This window comes from Choloepus didactylus, chromosome 13, assembly GCF_015220235.1.
Source record: "Choloepus didactylus isolate mChoDid1 chromosome 13, mChoDid1.pri, whole genome shotgun sequence".
In the NCBI taxonomy this organism is placed as follows: domain Eukaryota; kingdom Metazoa; phylum Chordata; class Mammalia; order Pilosa; family Megalonychidae; genus Choloepus; species Choloepus didactylus.
Genome location: NC_051319.1, coordinates 78,291,787 through 78,314,983, shown reverse-complemented (window position 1 = coordinate 78,314,983; position 23,197 = coordinate 78,291,787). Strand labels below are relative to the sequence as shown.

General features: G+C 53.2%; 1 non-coding gene across 1 annotated transcript; it reads left to right on the top strand.

Moving 5' to 3' along the window:
- Positions 1-18,121: 18,121 nt before the first annotated feature.
- On the top strand, positions 18,122-18,258 carry LOC119508604. Its single transcript, XR_005211508.1, has one exon.
- Positions 18,259-23,197: the final 4,939 nt, after the last annotated feature.

Sequence of the window (23,197 nt, the reverse complement as noted above, 5' to 3'; positions counted from 1 at the left end):
CTGTCCCTCCCAGCCCCATCTCTCCTGCTGCAGCCCCCTGCATGCCGCTGGAGGGACCACATGTGAACCAGCCATGGACCCCACTTTGGGAAGCTTGGGAACCCACATACCTCCCCCTATCATCACTCCTGATACCCCTGCCTCACTCCACGTCTTTCTTGCCCCTGAGCTGAAACATCCTTTTATTTATAGGCTTGGGGTGAGGGGCCCATCTGACCTCAGAGATGGTGGTCCTGCTCCACCTTCAGGAACTCAGAGTCAGATGGGGGAGGCTCAGATACCACAGGCCATGATGACACAAATTAGGAAGAGGGGCATGGGGAGCCACCTAACCCAGCCAGAAGCAGGGAGAGGGGTGGGCAAAGAGGCAGGGGAGGCTTTGGGGGGGTATTAACAAGGGGCAGGTAGTTGGGGGTGAGGGTAGGATGGAAAAAGGAGGGTGTTCCAAGCAAAGAAAACCTGTGCACAGCCCAGAAGCAAGTGAGGAGCTGGCACGTTTGGGAACTGCAGGTAAGTGAGTCTGGGGGTGGGAGGAGACACAGGTGAGGTATGGTAGGATGGCCATCTGAGAAGAGGGTCCTCCACACCCACTTCTAGTTAGGGTCTTGTGGGGATGTCTCACCTTGGCAGCCCAAGAGAAGCTGCAGGCTGCTGTTCCTGGCTGTGGAGCCCCTGGGCCCCTGTGGTACGCAGAGGTCCACGTCCTGATCCCCAGAATGTGTGACTACGGACTCTACATGGCAAAAGGGACCTGTGCAGATGTGATTATGGTTGAAGACATGGAGATGGGGAGACTATCCTGGATTACCCAGATGGGTCCAATCAAATCATATGGGTCCTTAAATGTGGAGAACCTTTCCAAGAGAGACGATGACAGAAGGAGGGTCAAAGAGTTGCGATGTTGCTGCCTTTAAAGATAGAGGAAGGGACTCCGACCCAAGGAATGCAGAGGCCTCTAGAAGCTGGAAAAAGCTGGGAAACATTCTCCTCTAGGGCCTCAAGAAAGGAACGTGGTCCTGCCAGCACCCTGATGAGGTGAGACCCATGTCAGACGTCTAACCTGCAGAACCGTAAATCAATACTTTGCGTTGTTTTAAACCAAGTTTGTGTTAATTTGCTACAGCAGCAATAGAAAACTAATACAGCCCTTGAGACCTGCCCTGCCCTCTGCCTTCTCACACTTCTTCATGGAAGGGCCTGTCCTTGCGAGGTTGTTTAAGAAGCTCAGCTCTGTGAGGCCCCTCACTGTGTGAGTAAGGGCCAGAATTTGTGCTCAGGCACAACCCTCACCCCTTCCCCAAGGACCCCTTGAGGACTTTGGCAGGTCCTACCTCTCCGTAGCAGAGCGTCTCCCCATTTGGGGCACAAGGCTGGTTCCAAACCCCACTGTCCACCCCCAGGGGATTGGACAGCCCAGGCTCTCCCCACTGCTGCGGTTGATCACTGAACACCCTGCCACATGCATTTTCCTGAAACAGCAGTTTCCATATCTCACTGCCCCGCTACAGCACTTCTGCTCCCTTCCTGCCTCTGAGAGCAGTGATGTCCACACCGTGTGCTCCAGAGCCCTGGGAGCCACTGGGTGACTGGGGGAGATGGTCTGAAGGACAAGTGAATGAGGATTGGGACACCACTTACTGTTCTCTGGAGAAATAAAAGGGATCTTTGGAGAAACAAAAAGTCACAAACCAATGGCAAAACTCAGCCTGGCGTCCCCTCATACACACACACACACACACACACACACACACACACACAGAGCAGCATCAATACTTTTGTGTCTATTGACATGATTGTTGGATTCCTGGCTGGGAACCCCAAAATCAAACACAATGATTGGCACTTTTAAATGAATAATTGGGTGGCTGAGCGGATGAAGTCATGAATACCCCCTGCCCACACACACGCACACTCACAGCACAGCCTCAACCCATCCTCAGCCTCTCAGCACACTGGCTGTACGAAAATTCCCATCTGAGAGCCGCACTTTCTGGGGCCCCTCTAAATCCACGCTGGAAGTATTCTGGGGAAGGGTGGAGAGGAGAGGGCTCCCACTTATCTCCACTCTCCCAAGACCCAGCCCAGCTCAGGGCTGGACCTGTCCGAGGTGCTAGGAACACCAAGCAGGCATCAGCCATCCGGGGCTACGAACAGTGGAGGGGGACGTCAGGGGCTCCCCAGGGCCCTTAAATCCCTTCTCACCTTCCTCTCTGCTTGCTTCTGCCTGCCTGTCCTTAAAGGGTCTCCATGCTGCCCACAGGTTCACCTGAGTGTAGAGGATTCAAATGTATTCATGCAACAGTGGGACCACGAGAGTTTATAACAGAAACGTCATCTCCCCTGAGTACCCACATTCACCCAGCACAACCCAGGCAGAGGATTCTCCACAAGCTCAGAGCTGCTAGTGCCTGCTGAGGCTGCTGGGGAAGATGGCGGTGGGAGGAAGGAAGAGAGTGTGGGGGTCTCGTAGCTTGGTCTAGGCACCGAGGCTCCTCGGCTGAGGCTTTCATACTCCCAGCCAACAGGTGGTTATCAAACACCTACTATGCACAAACACTCCCTCCCCAGCCCTGAGAAGGGTGCCTCACATAGGAGGTGCTCACCTCTGCTGCCTGCTACAGCAGCTGCCCACCCACCCCCACAAAACTTCCCTGGGCCAGGAAGCAGCATCGGGCAGCCTGACAACCCGCTTGACTCAAGCCTTCACACGTGTGTAGGTCTGTGCGCCAGCAAGCAGCTCCGAGGGCCTGGAGATACCATCGAGGAGACAGTCCAATCTGTGTAGTACACAATGATTCACAGCCCGGGACATCCCTCCCGGGGCTACTGCCCAATTATCAGCCCCACCATCTTCAATTACCAGGCTTGTCACTCATCTGCAGCCATCAGAAGGAAGTGAGTGAGATTAATGTCTTTAAAACTGCTTTTATCCCTTAAAAGGATTCCTCCACAGATGCCATTTGCATTTCTAAGAGGGAAAGGAGCAACTCAGAGACTTAGCTGCTCCCCCACCCCCAGCCATCTCTACTGGCCTTGTCTCTCCCAAGGCCTTCCCAGTGCTGTGAGGCCAGGCGGGAATCCCCTCCAGCTAAGCCTGGGCGGGCTCAAGACCAACACCCACTTCCCCAGAATCCACGCAGCCCCTCAAACAGCAGAACTCTTCTGAGCTCTCCTTATAAGAAAGGAGCAAAAAATGCCACAAGTCCAGAGAGCAGCTCCCCAGGCACTTCGCTCGGGAGTCCACAGCTACCCCACCTCCCTCACCAAAGGCAGCTCCTCTCCAGCCAAAAACGGGGACTGGACACTGTGAACCGAGCCCGGGTTCTTGGACCAGACAGGTCCCAATCCTCACCAACATGCTCCCAACTCCTGACGTTAACTCATTAAAGAACTGCCACCACCAGCTTCGAACTTCTGCCTTCTGAATCACCATGAAGTGTTAAAATATGTTCTCCAGAGATTTAAGGTTGAGTGTGTCACTCAGCCAACAGCCCAACCTCCTGACCAGACACCAGGCAAACAGAGAGCCCGGGGCAGCTGGAAGGTGGTGAAAGCATGGGGTCCTCAAGTATGCCCCAGGTCACCCAGGGTGTAAGGTAAATACAAACAGGGGTGAGCACCTCCTAGGGTTTGTGTCAAGCTTGCAACATTGGACTGGACATTAAAACCATGCCAATTGGCTCAACCATGCTCCCTGGGAGCAGGGACCACTGTACTCCTGGTGCCTGGTATGGGACTGACAAGCAAGAGGTGCTTGCTAAGGGTATGTAAAAGGAATGCTTCTTGCTGGAGAGGGTAGGCAGAAGGCAAGGCACTCCTTCCCCCAGCATGGCAGAAGGTGAGATGGGGAAAGGAAAACACAAAAATGTGCCCAGATGTATCACTAAAACAGACCCATGAAAACCCTCTACCCTCTGAGGGTGTCCCCCACCATTCCCCGCAGTCACGCATCCAAGCAGGTTGCCAAGAGCCATGAGTACCAGGAAGGACCCACAGGCTATTGGGTTGCCCTTCACTTCTCATGGGACAAGCTTCACTTCCATCCCTGGTAGGCCAAAAGCAGTAGAATGTGCAATCTTGAGAGCCTGTCTGCATAAGTTCAAATCCCAGCTTGTCTGCTTACTAGCTCTGTGATCCTGAACAAGTGACTTACCTTCCCTGTGCCTGTTTCCTCATCTGCAGAATGAGGGTGATAACACCTGTCTCATGGGTTAATACATGGAAAGCACTCAGTATAGTGCCTGGCACATGATAAGTGTAAGCTGATACTATTTGCTATCATTATCCTGTGACTTTACAACTTCAGAGAACAGATCCTCCCACTTGCTTCATTGGCATTCACCAACCACCCTTCTCTACATGACAACACCCAACAGCTATTTACAGAGAATTATGCCTTGTGCCAGGAACATGAAGGAAAGTTAATAAGGCCCAGTAAGAAAAGCAGATACAACACTCCAAGAATATGAGACCTAAGATATCATCAGTGGAGCCAGACAAGGAATGACCAGGGAGGTTATGCTGGTGAAGGCTTCTCAGACCAAAAGACATTTGAGTTTTGAAGGTTGAATAGGAGTTTACCAGGTGAATCTCACCTAGTCCATAGCAGGTGCTCCACAAATAGCTGACTAAACAGGGTACAGTAGAAGGGCATTCCAGCCCAAGGGAACAAATAATTTATGATGTGTTCAAGGACAGAGAAGGGGTATGAAATGTTATGACTAGGGCAGGGAGTATGGGGCATAAAAGCAGGTTGAGGCCAAGTTAGAGAAGGGTCCTGAATGCCATCCTCACAAGTCTTAGCTTTACTTCACAGGCTCTGCAGAGCTGAGTCAGAAGGGGGAGTGACATGTCAGAACTGGGTTTAGAAAGAAGACCCAACTTGCAAAGCAGAAGACATGACACTGAAGACAGGAGACCAGGGTGGAGGCTCTGGCAACCTTGTCTACCCCACCACCACCACCACTGAGCCCTGTTCCCCATTTGCCCCTGGATTTTCTTCCCGGTAGAGATGTCCTCAAGTTCACATCCCTGATGACCCCATGCCCTTAGCTACTCTGGGCTAAAGAAACAGTGCCCATAGCCACCTGCTGTAGAAAAGGGCCTCAGGCAAGATTTTTTGGGAAAATATTCACATCTCCAACTGAGAGACAAGTTCAAGCTATAAACTGGAGCTTCCTGAGGGCAGGCTGGCTTCTGGAATTCCACCTGATTTTTCAGCACTTGGGGCCTATGGCCCTTTCTTGTCCCCCACTCCCCAAATATACCCCCTGCTCAGTCCAAGGGTCCTCACTGGCAGATTTCTTTCCAAACGCATGTTGTAATGTTCTGTATCATGGACACTTGAGAATCCCCCGTCACTCTGTGACTTATCCAGCCTGGGTCCCAAGCTGTGCTCTGACCTCACCAGCCTGGCAGAGATGCCACCAGCACTGCCAACTCCACCCGGACCATCTGCCTGGCAGCTGGGGCCACGCTTTGGCAGCCACCCCAACAGACACTAAAATTAGGTGACCCAGGGGACCCAGGACATGGTGATCATGGGCAGGCCACCAAAACTGCCCCAGGGAGTCATTTCTCCCAACCTAGGACTCAGCCACAACAGAATATAAGAGCAGCCCAGCTTTTCCTCTTACACCCCAAAAACTGAGGGCTGGAGGAGAACAAGGACCACCAATGTGGTGAGAACTTGGATTTTTGCTTACTCATTTAGTAATTGTTACTGAAGATAAAAAGTAATACATACCCCTAGTAGAAATTTTAAATATATTCCATGAAGAAGTACGACAAAACTCACAATCCCATCTCCTGAGCCAACCTCTGCTTACATTCTAGTGTTTCTTTCCTTCTCTGCAGATTGTTTTACACAACAAAAAACATGCTCTACCAACAATTTATAAAATATTTTTCCCACTTAGAATCATTTTGACAATTCATTTAAAATTTTTCATATACACTGATTTGAATCAATGTATAATATTCTGTTTTATTAATATGCCCTAATTAATGTAATAAAAATCCCCTATTGTTGGACACCTATGTTGTTTCCCACTTTTGCGATTATAAATAACACCGCAGTGAACATCTAGGTGTGTGAACCCTCATCCACATCCGTGGTGATTTCCTCAGGATGGATTTCCAGCAGTGGAATGTATGGGTCACAGGAGAGGAGATTTTACGGTCCTTGATCAGTACTGCTTCCTTCTCTCCAAACAGCCAAACCACAGGCCAGCCTTTGGTAGCTGCCCCACACATAACTCTGCCAGCTCCACCCCTAACTCCTCACATCCACATATTAATTCCTGGGATAATTTCTCTCCAAGGGAATCTGGGGACTATAAAGCATGCCTGGCTAGCCCTGCTGACACACGCATCCCTTCAGTGCAAGGCTCACCCATGGTTCCTTTACCCTAAACTAACCACAGCATCCAGGAGACACAGGGAGTAATCAAGTCCCAGGACCCAGGGACTCAAGAGTTGCTACTGCCGTGTATGTGGGCCTTATGTTAGGGGTCAAAGTGAAGCCCACTGATCAGGTCCTCCCAAACAGCCCGAGGACTTCTCCCACCACTCACCCCTGCCCCCCAGACTGCCCTGCTGCACCTTCATAGCCATCTAGGACACAATCCCTTTGAGTGGTATGACCACCCCCCTCAAGACACCCCCAACAAAGTCAATTTATGACCCAAATTATGGCACTGGACCTAAGCTAGCAACCATAAAGCAACTTGGCCAAGAATCGAATTGCCTTTGCATTTTCCAGCAGAGAAACTGAACCCCAGGCTCAGTGTAAATAGGCTGTCACAGGTCCAACGTCAGCCTCGCTCACCGGCAAGTTATGGATGGCACTGCCGTATCCCCCGCCATAAATATAGCCCCTCGGCTAAACAAAGCCGACAGTTTTGTGCCAATAACCTTTGAACCACTCAAGCCCAGTGTCAATTGTATTTGTCTTCGAGCTGAGGTTTACTCCAGACTGTTTGCTAAACTAGGGCTCATCTGTGGAGATAATTCAAATATATTACAGGCAACAGGCAGACACAAGGGCTTCCTATCCACGCTTCCACACCTCCCCCACACAGCCTCACAGGAGTCTCCCTAGCCATTCAGCAAGTTTTACTGGGAAATAACAAGAAATAAGGGGCAAGAAGAGACACTGAGCCAGAATTACAATCCTGGCTCTGCAGCCAGTTCTCTGTGAGACTCCAGAAAAGTCACCTGATGAGGTGAAACCTCAGTTTTTCTCCTGAACTAAGACAGGTGAAACATGGAATACTTATTTGTGGGGGTCTGTTCAAGTATCAAATCAGGCACATGAGGACATTAGCTCTTGAGAGTGATAACCCGAGAAGTACAGAAATGCAGAATGGGCTCCCAGCTCAGTGCAAGAGAAGTTGAGAGCAAAACGTCCAAGTCCTGTTGGGTTGATGTGCAATGCAGAAATGCTCTTACTTGATTGGGGAAGCAGAGGGAAATAATAACTAGAAATGATATAATATATGGTGATATGATACAAAAATACCTTTTGACAAAGAGCAATATGATAGAGAGAAAGCTACACTGCTGTCACAACCTCTACAAGTGGAGGTGCAGTTACCAATTCCCATGGCCACCAGAAGCTGGGCTAATTTGTGCAATTTGCATTTCCTGAGTGCACAGCAGGCGCAGGGCTGCTGCCAGGGAGACGCCAAACTCAGGCAAGGGTCCTGCTCCCACAGATGGGCTCCTCCCCACTCCCACTCTGACCACCCCCACCTACGCCCCTGCACAATCTGGAGCCCTCTCAACCATGATCCAGAGTCCCCAGTGCTTCTCAGCCCAACCCCAAACATCTCCAGGAAAGTGGGAGCAGCGGCCTGGGTACTATCTCACTCTGCTTCATCTCATGACTACGAAGCTGTGGGCTTGACAGGTCAGGAGGTTAGGGGGTGAGGATGAGGGCTGTGTTTAGGTTATGTCCCAGGAACCCCTCTTAAAAATGAATGAGAAGAAACTCAATGAGGAAACCTCTTTGAGGATGGAAGTGGGCAGAGAGAACACAGCTGTGTCGTGGTCAGCAGAGCCCCAGGCAAGCTGCATGCCCCCAGTCATCTAGTACCTATGGGCATCCGTTCCTCTTATCTGCAAAATGGGAATAATATTCTTTGCCCAAAGAGTCACTGCAAAGTTCATACAAAATGGGGAACATCAAAGCCTTTCATATCCTGAAGCATGCTCCACAAGTAGAAGGGATTATTGACATTATGGTTATCAGACTGCACTTCCCCCACCCCAGTAAGGAGGCCAAAGATTCAAGTTCTACTCCTGGTTCCAATTCTAATTTCCTGGGAGACCTCAGGAAGTGAAACCCCACCCCACCCCGCCACCCCTGGGCCTCCCTGGAATAATGAGAGATTTGTATAAGGCAATCTCTAAATTTCTTTCAGCTCAGATGCTACAGGATTGATTCTGTGACGTGGGTCAAATACCAAGTCCAACCCATGGCAAGGTGCCCCCGCCAGAGGTCAGCTCAACCCCCTTCTTCCCCCCACCAATATGATGGGAGTGGGGAGAGGATCAACATCCTCCAGGACCAGGGTCAGAGATGTCACCGTCACTCACCTCTGGGAGCCTCACCCCTATCTGGGGGTGCCAGGACACCTTCCAGCTTCCACTCCTCGTCTCTGCAGGCAGCTGGGAGAAGGGAGAACGAGGTCACCCCGCTTAGCGCCTGGACCATCTCTTTACCATCTCCCTGTCTGGAGGAACAGAAAGAGCAAAGCAGCAGCTGAGAAGGTAAGACAGAAGACATTTATAAATGACCCTCTTAGCTGTTTACGAGACACCTTCTGAGAGAAAGCAGAGGAGGAGAAATAAACTTGAAGTAGGGAGACCTGGCTGGTGTCCGCGATGTGCTTTGATAAGCCAGCTGCACCAGCGTTTTTTCTCTGTTTTTATGGCCACCTTTACGGCCCTGTGTTTGGGACTCTTTATCAGGGGCCGGAAGAGGAGAGTGAGCAAGATGCAAGGCAAAGAGCCTTCCCTGGAAACTCCATGAGCAGATACAGCCTCATCTGGAGATCAAGATAACCCCAGTTCTCCCCAGCCCAGGCAGCTGTCACCCAGACACCCAGATCTGGGATGGACAAGGAATTCCTGAGAACGGCAGTAAATTTGCAGAGCCAGGCTCTCCTAGTGGCCCTGACTGGGCGGCAGCCATACAAAAATGAGACCAGGGCTGGAGCTAGGGTTCTCCCGAAACCAGTAAGCAGCCCCCATCAGGACACTTGGTGTCCCTTGACCACAAACTCAGATGTCGAGCTGGATGTCTTAGTGCTCCCTCCACTAGCATAACCTAGTGTTCCCGCTAGGCTTGGGGCCACAGCAGCCTCCCAGGGGTCCAGGCGGGCTGGCACTGGGGCTCTGCCGTCCCCACTCCCCTGAACTTGCCAGGATTATGTAACGGTTAAAAACATGGGCATTTAAAAAAAAGGGCTCTTATATCAAGCAACCTAGATCTGAATCCCAGCAACTCCTTTTGCTGTCTGGCAGTAACGCCTTCTGGGCCTTGGTTTTCTCACCTATAAAATGGACATGCAAAGAGTCCTTAACCTCATATAGAAGGAGCTAAGCAAATAGCAGACATCATATTGGATGACTGGGCATCTCAGTAGCAAAAGCATCTAAGATGCCAGAATGCTGCCAGTTTTCCCAAACTGGCTATGCTCTGGAAGCCTGAAGCCTTTATACTAGCCTCATCTTATTGATGGTGGCCCTGTTCCCTGCCCCACATATATGGCAAACCTTCTGGGGCTCCCAAACTGGGCCCCTGTGCTGGGAAGAGGAGGCCATTACAGAGATGGAGAAAGGTATAGTACTGACCCTCAGGGACCCTGCAGTCTGAGACAAAAATTAAAAACCTACAAATATAGGCTATGCAAGGGGCAAAAACCCAGGATAGTACTAAGAGGGCAAGAAAGTAGTTATAAGCATGGTCAGGAAAGGGAGGCAGGAGAGGGCTTCTCAGAAAAGGGGTCTCTGGGCTGGGCTTGGAAGGGTGAATAGGAGTTTGTCACAAGGAGGAGAGAGAGGAAAAGCAGGAAGCCATTCCCTGCACACCCAGGTAAGGCACAGGTTCCAGTCTCTGCCCTGGAGCTGAGGCACAGACTGCTGGGCACGGCAGCCGAGGGTGAGAGGAAACGGCGAGGGGGGTCCAATTTTGCCTTGAATTTAGACTGGGCAGCTCGGGTCTTGTGCGCAGGTGCTGACTGTGGAGTCCAGGCTGATGAAAGGTGAGTGTGTGTGGTGGTGGGGTGGCGGGAAGGGGGTGAAGATTTAGACTCCCTTTTCAGGGAACTCATCTTGGCCAGCAGCGACGAAGACCAACAGGGGAGGGGCCCCGAAATGGGACGGGAAGCAGGCAGGGAGGCCTGGGCAGGAGGGAGACTGCCGGGGCTCGGCCTGCTGGAGCGCAGAGCGCGCGGGGCCTGCTCTCGGGGTAAATCCTCGGCCTCCCACGTGACCGCGTCCCTGCAGCCACCGCCTGCGCTTCCCAGGCGAGAGCAACTGAGAGGCGGCGGCGGCGCGGCGGCCACAGGGGTCTCCCGGGTCGCGCATCGGGCGCTGCGACGCGCCACCCGGCGGGGGAACGAGGTGCCGCGGACACCCCGCGTGTGCCTGTCTTCTGCTCGGACGATCCCGGGCTCTGTCAGAACCTATATGCTTTCTCCACCCTGCTCCTCTCTCGGCACAGCGACTCTCACCTGCTCTCCCCTCCAATCACCCTAGACCCTCCCTCATCGCCCCAGCCCCTCCTTTCCAAGGATCCTCCCAATAACTTCTGTTATGCTCCCCAGGGGCACGCCCTCCACCCTCCAGCGGAACCCCAAACTGTCTTTTGTTGTTTTTTTAAAGTTTTATTATGAAATAATATAGAATCACAGGAATTTGTGAAGATAGTACAGACGGACCCCATATACCCTTCACCCAGGTTCCCCCATGGTCACATCCCAACATCACAACCTCAAAACCAGGAAATTGACATTGGTATAAAGTGTGTGTAGTTTTATGTCATTTTAACACACAGGTGAATTCCTGAAACCACCACCTCAATCAAGATCCTGAATTATCCCATCAACAGGAAGATCTATCCCCTTTTATCCTTACTGTGGCACCGACCCCTTTCCTCTCCACCACTCCTAACTCCTGGCAACTACTGATCTGTTCTCCATATTCACTATTTTCCCACCCAGCATAAGGTCCTTGATCCAGCCAAGTTGTTGCATGGATCAACAGTTAACTCTTTTCCATTGCTGAATAGTAGCCCATTTTATGTATGTACCACAATTTGTTTAATCATTCACCTGCTGTAGGATGTTTTAGTTGTTTCCAGTTTGAGACTATTACAAATAAAGCTACCACGAAAACTCATGTACATGTCAAGAAGGCAAGCATTTGCCCCATTTGTAAAACTGTTCAACACATTTCTACAAAAGGTCACTTTTTTACATTGCTTATGGTTATGACAATCATATTTACATTTTTATGCCCCCCTCTTCTCAAAAGGCTTTGAGATGGCCTTTTTTTTAGAAGTATACATAGTAAACTAAAAAAAAGATAAAATAAAAATCAAATCAAGATGAGGAATGGAGACCAAATTCAAGCACATTGGTCAAACCATCCACACCTGAGCAGAGATGGGTGGGATAACCAGGAACCCTTGCTTCCCCGTTTCCACTCTCCCACCACCCAACCCCATCCCAGACTCACCAGGAAGTGGAAGGTAAAGCAAAAGCAAGAGCTGGAAGAGGGGAACCCAGCAGGAAGCTCCACAAAGGCCAGGGCTCTGCATTTCTCTATCTTCCCAGAAGGGCAATTTACCACCCCTCAGGGAGCGCCCTGGCCCTGTTCCTTGAGGTACCCCCACCTCCCATCCCCCGCACACTTGCAACCAACGACTGCCTACCTCCCCTCCCCCTCTCCTGGCAGGCTAGATGTGGATGGCTGAAGGGGGCTTCTCCACCCTAGCTGGGTGGGGGCCCCACAAGGTTGCTGAACAAAGGAGTGTGCATGACCTTGGGGGAGTCTCTTTCCTGAGCCCTGAGGCCCCAGCCACATTCTTAAAATGAGGTGCACAGCCAGGGTGGCTTGAATCTGGTAATAGCTCCACAGTAACAGTGGGTCAGCCTATAACAAGGCCTGCCACGGGGGAGAGCGCCCAGACTTCAGTCACTGGGCCTCCTGGCCACCCGTCCCCGATCTGAGCATCCCGGAAATGTGATCCTGGGACAGTGGGTGAGCATGGAGGGACAGAGTGAGGCACTGGGAGCTCAGGGATGGGTGTCCCTGGGGCTCTGGCCTGCCTCCACTCAGAACAGAACGGAGCCCAGCTCTGCTAAGGAAGCCAGATCGGGGAGTGAAAGCTGGTATTTGGCCTCCCCCTGCCAAGACCTCCTTCCTTTGCTCAAAGGAGAAAGCCGGGGGACTACTGTAGCTCAACTCTGGCCTCTCATCCTGATGTGCCTTATCTATCTCCTGTCCCGTCCCCCACCATCTTAGAGCAGAGTCCTGTTGAGGCCACTTCCCAGCTCAGTCACCCTCAATGGCTCCCTATTGCCTCAGGGATCCCTTATCTGGTATACAGGGCCCTGCTGGCCTCTCCAGCCCAGCTCCCATCATACCCCAGGAACTCTCTGGTCTTTGCCCCGCCTGAACTAAATGTCTTACAAAACTCCAAACACTCCCCACGTTTCCACCTCCATGTGTATGCCCAATGTGTGCACTCTTCCTAAGCACTCTCCCCATCTGCTTTTAAGGAAATCTTGCCCATATCCCTAGGCCTAATGCAAAAGACACCTCCTATAGGAAGCCCTCTCTAATCCCCAGGCCCACTGCTACCTTACCTGATACTCACAGTAACATGAGTTGCTGCACAGTCTGGCTGAGGATGAGGAACCCATGTTACAGCTGAGGAAACTGAGGCCCAAGTAGGGGAGGTGTCTTCCCCTGCTAACCTCCACCTCTTGTATTCTGCTTTCCTCCTCTACAAAGGTGGGTGGCCATATTTGTCTGGACTGTGAGCAGAGAGAGGGAAGTTACAATAAAACTACATCCCCCCTGGGGTGGGGGAGGAGGAGGACTGGGCCCCTCTAAGCCTTCATGTGTCCAAGTGTCGCAAGCTCCCAGGCCCCAGCGCCAGACCAGTTCTGCCTCCTCAGAAACTCTGCCATTCTTGACTTTCACCAAATTTCCTGGTTCTTGGAGGAAGAGGGACCTTGGGATGTGCAGGTTGCACTGACCTCCCAGCCTACCCAGCCCTCAGGGTCTCCCAGGGAGATGGGGATCAGGGGCAGGAAGGCTCTGGGAAACAGGCTCTGGGAGGCTAGCCAGAAGCACAGAGGAGAGGATGCTGATATGCTTTAGCAGAAGGTACAAGCCGGAGGACAAGGTCCCGTGAAGCCTTCAGGCCCAGGCCGCTCCTTCTTCCTCACTATGGCCCCTTGGAGGCTGCTCTCCCCTTTGTTCTGCCAAACAAGCTCAGTCCTGACTCCTAAGTCAGCTGAGGACTTGGCAAACATTTGTCAAGACTCGTCCCCTCACTTTGTGCTCCCAGTGTTTGTCTATTCGGCAGAGATTTGGGTTCTGTGCACAGACAAGCCTCTCCCCTAAGGCTCGGCAGCGAGCCCCCATCCTCTGCAGCCCCAAGGCCCCACCTGCAGGTACACCAAGGTGGGAGTCCCTTTGTCCACCGGAAGTCCAGCCCCCTCCACTCTGTCTGAAATGCCACAATTGTCCCTGGGTATCAGGCAGTCCCCCAGGCAGGAATCACAGCAGTCAGCCAGTCATACCTCAGTGGCAGTGAGTTTGAGCAGCTGGTGAAGAGGAGAGGAGAGGAGAGGGGGTGTGAGGACTCTAGGTTTGGGTGGAGGGGAACGAGGGTGAGCCAGAAGCAACAGGAGGAGAGAGAGGAGGAGGCTGGGGCATCCGCTCTGGGCTCCGTGGGAGGGGCTGGCCCCTCCCTGTGTCCTGGATTCCCAAATGGCCCCTCCCAGCCAGCTGAGGTCAGTGTGCCCTGATCCACGCTGCCGGGTGGGCAGACAAGCCCCAGAGAGGCATGCTCTGGGGAGACGCCAGACTCTGATTTCATAGGCCACGCCAGAGAGGAGACAGACGGAGACCCATGCCAGATGGAGGCCCTAGAGGGCAGAGACATTCTGAGGGAGGTGAGTCTCAGGGCCTCGGTTTCCCTAACTATACACTGTGTGGGAACACAGAGGGGAACTCATTTGCCTGGAGGCCACAGGTGTAGCTGCCTCAAAGGGCAGGAGAGAGGGACAGGCTGTGGACACAGAGCTCCTTCACCTCTCTGAGCCTTGATTTCTTTGATCTTTGGGAATCAAAACAGTCCCTCCTTTAAAGAGTTGCTTTGAGAACTAAAGAAGATAATGCACAAGAAGAGGTGCAAAGGGCCTGGTGCACACCTGGGTGGGTAATCCGTGGGAGCTAAAATGATTATTATCATTATTGGTGATCTTGGGCAAGTCACTGAGCCTCTCTCAACTTGAGTTCCTCATCTGTAAAATGGGCCAAAAAGCTGACTGCAATGAGCTGATATGAAGAGGTCAGCACAGTCCTAGCATACTGCTTAGTGCTCAAAACCATTTAAATCCAATAGGATGCTTGCTGACTTGAATCACAAGGCTAATGGGAAATTAAAATGGGGCAAGAAACAGTGAACGTATGTGGTCCTTTCGTCAGGAAAGAGAGGTAAGACCACCTTGGCCACCCGAGCATCTGGACTGGACAGCCCCTCGGCATGGCTCCTTACGCTGCGGCTGGTGAACTGTGCCCCAGGGAGCCCTGGGGTCATCAGGGTTGGTAGGGCCAGAAAGCAATGTGGGGAAGAGTAGATGAGCCTCTATGTACACCTACCCTTCAACCAGAGCACTGCTGCATTTATCTATTTAGGAGTCATAGTAAGATTTCATTTGAAAACTGTGACCTACTGTTAGAAGGAATCCAACTTCTTCTTTTTCAGGTGAAGAGAAAAAGGCCCAAAGAGGCTCACAGGCAAGGAATCCACACCTTGGAGCTATGGAGGCCCTTGTAGGGTTAGTTGGTGGCCCCTTCAGGTTGGACCTTATGGCACAGGGTGATGTGTCCCCAGCCCCAGGTGGATAAGAACACTGAGACTGACCCTGCCCTTTACTAGCCTTGTCCCAGAGTCCTGCTTCCATTCCAGCCCCAGAAAAATACCTGTTCCTCCTCAGGGCTCAGCAGGAAGGTCACTTCCTCTGGGAAGCCTGTCCTGATTCCTGGGTTAGGTTTGTTGCCCCTGTTGTGTGCTCCCATGGCTCCCAGCCTGCCCCACTTCTAAGGAGGCGTTCATCTTTAGATCCAGTCCTCCAAGAGGGATTGGACTGGGATTGTCCACCACCCATGGGTCTTCAGCAACCCACCCAGTGCCAGCACATGGCATGACTGCTTAACCGCCTGTTGAATGAAGGAATAACATATGGCCTCATCTATAACATGGGCAAATACCACCCAACTGGTCTACTTCCAAGGGTGAGAAAAGTGGGCCACTCACTGTGGCTAACAGTCACGGACTCAAGAAGCAGAGGTCCTTCTCCTGCTGCCCTGGGTGGGTTATGAGGGCAGGCTTAAGCCACAAGCTTCCTCTGCCATCTCAGACCCTCACCCCAATGAGCAGAGGCTTGGGCTGGGCATGTGGGGTGTCCCTGACAAAGATTCCTGGGAACATCACCCATTAGAGGTACCTGCCAGGCCAAAACACACCTTCCCAGCACTAATATTTATTTTGAATTTGCAAAGAAGGGAAAAAATAAAGTACTTCAAAGTACTCTGCTTTCGGAAGAGAAAGGTCTCTGAAGGCTCCAGGGAGCTACCACAGAACCAACTCTGAGATGCCCCAGACCTGCCAAGGGTTACTCGAGATGAGCTCGTGAGCCCATGGCCGACGGCCAGGCATTACATATAGGTCATTACCAAGCAGCAGCCCTGTGGGGCAAGACCACTTAGCATCCCCATTGAATGGCTGAGAAAACTGAGGCTCACCCTGCTTGGGGGCAAAGCTGAGATTCACACCCAGTCTGACTCCAGATGAGCCTTTGATGCTTAGGAGAACATCTCAAGTCCCCACTTAGGCCTGGCAGTGAGACGCAGGGTAGATAGCTTGGAATGAGGCACTAGGGATGTAGACCCAAAACCAACCTCATAACCCTGCCCGAACACACATTCCCATCACTACACACGGGATCAGCCCAAGGACCTCCAGGACAAATGGTGGTCACTTCAAAGCCACCAGCCAGGTGTATCCAGGGTTCCCAGGCTGAGGGGGAGCAGCCCCACAACACCAAGGAAACATGAATATTTTATAGGCAGCTCCCTCCCTCCAATCGTGTTTTCAATTGTCATGAAACAATTCAGAATTTCCAACTCAGGACTAATGGGCTGCCATTAGCCAGTCAGCCAGCGCAGGCAGAGGTAATTATTTTAAAAGCTTCCGATCAGGCTGTTCACTGCTCCAACTCCCTGAATCGTCTGTCTGCAACAGTTACTGAGCCCCTTCAACTCCCAAGCACCCTGTCTCTCCATGCAGCAAGCAGACATCCTGGGGAAGCTGCTGAGGCATTGATTCCAAGAGCCTATGCAGATGGGAGAGATAGGCCAGGCCTACACATGGGTAAACTGAGGCCCTCCAAAGGGGCAGCACCAGAAAGACAGGGGCCATAACTTCTCACCTTCATATTTCCTGTACCAAGCTGTGGCCTCCTGTGCTCATGGTCAAAAGTTAGACAGACAGATAAACATGATGGATAAGTAGCTGAATACATTATGGTGCAATAACTTGCACCAATCTCACCTCCTCAAATCTATTCTGTAGCCACACTGCTTTTCTTTCAGATTCTCAAGTGTACCACATTTTCTTTCACCTCAGAGCCTTTGCATGTTCTGTTTTCCCATGGGGGTGGGAAACAGGAGAACTGTTGATGGGGGTGGAAATAATGTTTCAGACAACTCCTTAGTATTTCACTCAAGGCCCTTAAACACCAGGCTGCAGATTTGCTCTCCAGCACTGTTCCCCAAATATGGTAATGGGTTTGTGTGTCTACCTTCTCAGCTCAACCCACAAGAGCAGGAGCCAACCATCTCAGTGTTTCTGCCATCATGGGCACAGAATATGTGCTCTCCAAACCTTTGCTGACCTGAGAGTAGCCAGTTCAGGGGGTCCCAGACCAGGGGACTATTTCCACTATTCCATGCAGGTGCTGAAAGGTCTGCAATAAAAAAATACTTGAGATGTCCAAATGGTTTCACTTTTTGCTTTGGCTGCCAGGAAGCTCAGAGTACAATACAATCAATGCTTAAGTGCATTAACATCTTTCCTGATCCTAGCAGGCCCTCTCTACTTTCAGAGCCTCCAACTCTCTCCTTCTTAAGGAGAACAAGGGGATACAAATGAAGACCCTCCCTTGCTTTGTGGGTCCATCCCTCTATCTGAGTCATCATTGAGCCTCCCCTCAGACTTTCTGATAACCCTCCCACCTCTCCCCAAAAGACGAGTGTGGGAACAATCCTGATGGACTTCAGGTGCTCCCAACAGAGCCCATGCCTCCCATCATGTTGGGATGGGTGGGAACAGCACCCTGAGAGCCTTCACCGGGCAGGGGCTTCTTTGGAAATCAAGCCCTTCCCTGTCCCCAGCCCAGCTCAGAAAAGTTGCTCCAAGATAACAGCAAGGATTCTTAGGGACATATTGTAATGGTGATTCTTTGTGATAGGTGGAGATCTTCCCACCCTTCTGGGATGCTGCCTGTGATCCTGGCCTGGCCAACCATAGCCCTAAGCTACTCTTCTCACAAAACAATTGGTTCAAAAGTGGACATGTGAGCTGCACCCAACCAATCAGCATAACCAAATCCTCTTGACAACCCTTGGAGCAAGAGAGGCTCAGCCTTGCTCTCAGGTAGCTTACAACTTGTAAAAGCAACAGGTTTTGATCAATCGTTACAGAAATGTTTGTTTCAATACTATCACCATAAGAGCTATGAAGGAAAAGGACGGTCTCCCTATTTACTGGGAATTGAAATAAGAAACACTGATCAAAGATTCAGAATGAGTGACTGTTCCCAGTATCAGTTGCATCTGCTACAAGTACAATGCAATCATAGACCAGTGACACACATTAAAATAGATGGTTCCTGCCAACAGGGTCTGTATAGTGATCAGATTTTCTGTGCGATGGCTCCATACATGTTAAAAAAAAAAAAAAAAAGATTCAGAATGGCTTTCTGCATAACTGTGGCTGTAAACATTCACCCATTATGTTATCCAGTGTGAACTCACGTGACAAATTCATCTCAGAGCCTTGTCCTAGTGAGAAAAACTTCTGATTAGAAGAAACATGTCAGTTTGGAAGGAGAGACAAAGCCAATCCCACTACCCTTTTTTGCTTAGGTACCAAGAGGCTCAAAGCTAAACACGGGCTGGGTTACTTCTGTTCCTGGTGGATCCAGCCTCACCCTTCTTCTTTCTAATTTCTGATCCCTCTGCCTTTACAGTGTAAATATAAGTGCCCCAAGATGTCAAAACCTAAAGGGAAAATTGTGGGAAATTCTTTTTGGAAGAAATGGAAAATAATATCATAAAAAGGGTGTTTTGACCCACCCAGTTTATCAAGAATTCCAGTCTATCAAGTCCTGGCCCAGCTTTCCTGGGCTAGGGTCCCAGCCTCCCTAGCAGTGGAGCAGTGTGTGGGAAGCAGCTCTGCTAAATCCAAGAAGGGGTCTGCTCCTGCCTGACTCAAACTATTTTAAAGAACAAGGCAACCTGACAGGTGTCACCATCAGTGGTCAGCCCAGCTGCCCAAGGGACCCAGTGTCAGGCCCTTCCTCTGCATCACCTCATGGATTCAACTGCTCTGTGAGGAGGGCACTCCTATTCTGCCATTTCACAGATAGAAAAGCTGAGAATGGGAGAGCTTATGGGACATCCCCAAGACCCCACAGCTTATAAAAGACAGACAGGAATCCAACCCACAGTCCTCATGCTCTAGAGGCAGTGTTCTTGGCACCACAGACCCTGCCTGCAAACAAGGAGATGGGAGAAAATCACCACCACCACCACCACCATTCCCAATCACCTGCTGGGAACAAAACCTTGGAAAACACAAAACCTCGGGAAAATCACTGGTGTGCAGGAGTGGGAGGTTGTGATTTCTCACCGTCGATGTCAGAGTGAAAGCCACTCCAGTTAAGTGCCTGGGGCTCTGCCTCCACAGTAAGGTCTAGCAGTTGCATTTATGTCCGAAGATGCAGGGGCGTTTGAGGTTGGGGGAAGGCTGCTGGAGACAAGGTCGGAAGCCTCTGGGTTTAGCAGTCCGTGGGGCCAGACTCACCAACAGGCCATTTTCATACATAAAACAGACAAGGAGAGGCGCGAGGAGAGGTGGGGGCTGAAATCACCACAGGGCACGAGGTCCAAGATAGTGTTTCCGCCTGGGCCGCCCCCAAGTCCAGGTCGGAAAGCGCCGGTATCAGACACGTCTCTTAACCCTTACGACCCCGTGTGCACCGAGCCACACACAGCCACCGGAGAGCGGGTCGAGAGGAGGCTGTGGAATCTCCAAAACGGCGGATCAGGGTGCAGGGGTCATCTCGCAGGGCCTGAGTGCGGCGGCCTCGGGGAGCTTGGGTCCCTCCAGCTTCCAGCTTTGGGGATTGGGGCAGAGGACGAGGGTCTCCACGTTCCTGGGCCAGGCGGCCCTGGAGGCGCTCACAAGCAGGGTGCCGGGTTGGGAATGGGGCCCCGGCCTCTATCGCAGCAGCTGTCGGCAAAAACAAGGCAGGGAAGAGCCACCCGGTGATGGCACCTCATGCAACATTGATGCCCGGCTGCCGCACTGCCATCTCCAGGCACCTTGAGCTGAACTAGCCGGCCTGGGAGTTTCGTGGCCGTCGGCCAGCAGGCTCTGCCGCTCCTGTCCCAGAGGGTGGACCCTAGGCAGACAGGCCACAGCCCGACCCGCTGTCCCATCCCACCGCCCCAGCAGCTTGGGAAGCAGGGGCAGGTTCGGCCAATTGGTTTCCCCCAGAGGCTTCACCAGCGACGTGATCTGGCCACGGGGCAAAGTTGGGGAACCCAGACGCCTGAGGGTGCGTGAGGGGCAGGCCACCAGTTCCCCTCATCCCTACCTATCTCCCTATGGCTGCCAGTCAGCGACGGGCCTGAAGGGCCACCTGGGAGGAGGCCTCCCCGGACACCCGGTGAGTGTAGGGTGGCCCCTTGAAGGTGTGCTGGACAAGGGGCCGCAGAGGTGTCTCTCCTCGTGGGATCGGTCTTCCCTTTCCTCACCAGCCCAGCCCCTGAGGTGGAAGAAGGGGAAAATTACCCGAGCAAGGAGGTCAAACGGTTGCCCCTCCCCAATTAACCCCCTCCCGCCAAACACGGAGAGCACCAGGGCCTGTCCTCAAACCTTCATGGCTGCCAAGCTCGGCCCGACGGACTCTCCCTGCCAACACGCAAGCCCGGCTCCCTTCACACAGGTCGAATCTCAAAACCCCAGCTTGACCATCACCTGGCAGGACCCCGAGAAATTCCTATCAGAGCTGGACTAAACCGAAGTGGGCCCGACCCCCTCATGCGCCAGGTGGGAAACTGACCCCAAGGAGAGAGCGCGCCGGGGCCAGGCTGAAACCCCACAGGGGCTTCGTCCGCATACGGCGGGGGGCCCCTCGCGCGTGCGAAGTCCGGGGGCGCGCACCCTGACCACAGGCTCCTGCCGGGAGCAGCGCCTACCCCAGCCTGCGCCCCGAAAAGGGCTGGGGCCCCTAGCCTGCGGGTCTGCGCGTCGCCCCCCTCCCCGCCGGCCCAAGCAAGCGCTTTGCTTCCCCTCCCCCCCTTCCCGCCTCCCCGGCCGGTGTCCCCGCCTTCCCCGCCGGCGACGGGCGGCGGCGGCGGGAGGAGCGGGCCGAGCCGAGGCATCCCCGACCTTGCGCGCTGGGATGTAGCGAACCAGCTGGGGCCGAAGCAGCCCGCGGAGCCGGAGACGGAGCTGGATCCCGGGCCCCAGCCGGAGCCGAAACCTGAGTCAGAGTCCGCCGCGCGCGAGCCCGGAGCCGACGAGCCGCAGACGCAGCGCAGCCCGGGTGGGGTAAGAGACGCTGGGCTAGGGGTGCGGGGTCTCCGCGGTGAAGGGGCGCAGGGAGGCGGTAACCAAGTCGCGCGCTGTTTGCTCCGGGCTTGAGAGGGTTCCAGCCGGCAGCGCCGGACAGAGCGCAACGCGCGGAAGGCAGGCGCCATCGAGGCAGCTCGAGAAACTGGTTCCCGAGTCCTGAGCACGGTTACAACTGCCGTCGCCGGACGCTACCTCATCTAACCCGTGGGCCCACCCCGCGCTTCGGCCCGAGGAAACCGAAGGGAACAGCAGCCTCGGTGTCCGGGCCTCGCGAAGGGTGCAACCCTGGGCGCCTCTCGCACCCCTCGCAGGGGTCCTCGGGAAAACGGGGTTGGCGAGAGGGCTGCCCGCTGCGCCCTGGGCCGGGGGCGCTAGCACCGGCGGAAACGTTGGCCCCTCTCCACCGCCTGGGACTTTTGCCGTAGCTTCGCGTCAAGAGGGTATTTACTCTAAACGAAACGGCTTCGTTCGTTCGTTCGTTCGTTCCGGCAGCAATGCCGCAGAAAAGCAGCAGACATCGGCCCGAGCCCCAGCTCCCTTCGCCGCCAACCCCCGATGTCCCGCCACAGCCCTCGGAGGCGCCCCCGGCCCAGGACCGCCTGGCCCGCGCCCAGGGCTGCCCTCGCCCGCCGCGGTCAGGATTTTCCTTTCCCTAAGAGAAACCCCAGATGCTCTTCACAACTCCAATAAAGACATGCCCGCGGCTTCTCCCGGGTCTGGTTGCTGACGCAGGGTTCCCGAGAACACAACCGCTTCTCTAGAGCCGGGTCTCTGAATTCTGACATTGACCGGCCTGGAAAATTGGGGCCGTTTCTGCCGTCGCAAAGCAAAGGCTCCAAGACTGGGATCGCAGAAGTGGGAACCTGGGTTGGAATTCTGGTTCCAGGTTTTCCGATTTAGGAATTCCCTGAATCTAAAAATATTTTGAGTCCACTTTTCTGAAAAACTAAGGCCCGGGTATTCTCAATTCTACGGATACTGGCCTCTGAGAGCCAGAGGCCAAAGCGAGGAAACTGGGGTTGCTGTCCACTTGATAGAGGATGCAGGTCTAGGGTATTGGCCAGATGTAGGGCAAGGGCAAAGACTACAGGCAGCAGAAACAGCAGAGAAAGGGGACTTGCTGTCCCTGTCCTGCCCAAGGCTGCTCTGAGACGACTCATCTCGGGAAAAGAGTTGGGCTGGACATGGAGACCTGGCTGCCTGGACTCTAAGATGTACAGGCGGCATTTGTTCACCTCCGAGTCTGGCTGAGTGCCTTTTCCCAGGACAGCAGCTGCTGGGCAGAGGACCTGTGATGCAGCAGAAGCTGACCCTCTGCTCCCTGGTTACAAGAGCGCCCGCAGACACTTTCCCGGCCCTTTCCTCCCCTCGGCTTCACCACTCTCGGGAACCAGACAGCGTCTGGTGGACTCCCGTGAACAATGGGCCAGAAAAAGCAATGGGCCCTACCAGCCACTGACCCAGCACCTACCACCCAGAATCCAGTTCTGCACTCCCATCGGCACCCCACTGGCTGCGGATCCTTCCTCAATACATCCCAGCCCTCCCCACCTGGACAGGCTGGGGAACCCGGACTGGCAGGAAGCCTCAAGCCCTTACAGGATCCAGCAAGATCATTTTCAGCCCTATCTTAGCACCCCTTCTCAAGCTCCCCCTAGTAATTGCTTCAGTTCAAAGAAACAAGTGCTTTTACTGGGGAGAGGGTGTTAGGTCAGGCAGAAGGAGGTAGGTGGTCCCGGCTGCACTCCCAGAACTGGGTTTTCTAGTTTGAACTTCTCCACAGCCTAAGAGGCTTAGGGCTGGAATGTCCCAGAGAGTCGTGAGTGGCCCTGGGGGCAGGCTATGGCGCATTCCTTCCCTTTTCCTAAAATCTCTTGATTCTGGGGGCAAGGATTAGGGTAGGGTACCCCATGGGTGGGTGGAAGGATGCCCCCATAAGGGCCATCCTACCACTATTCTTGTTAGATTACTGGACCTTTCTTTGGGCACTGTCTGTGTTGAGGGAGCCCAGACTCAGAA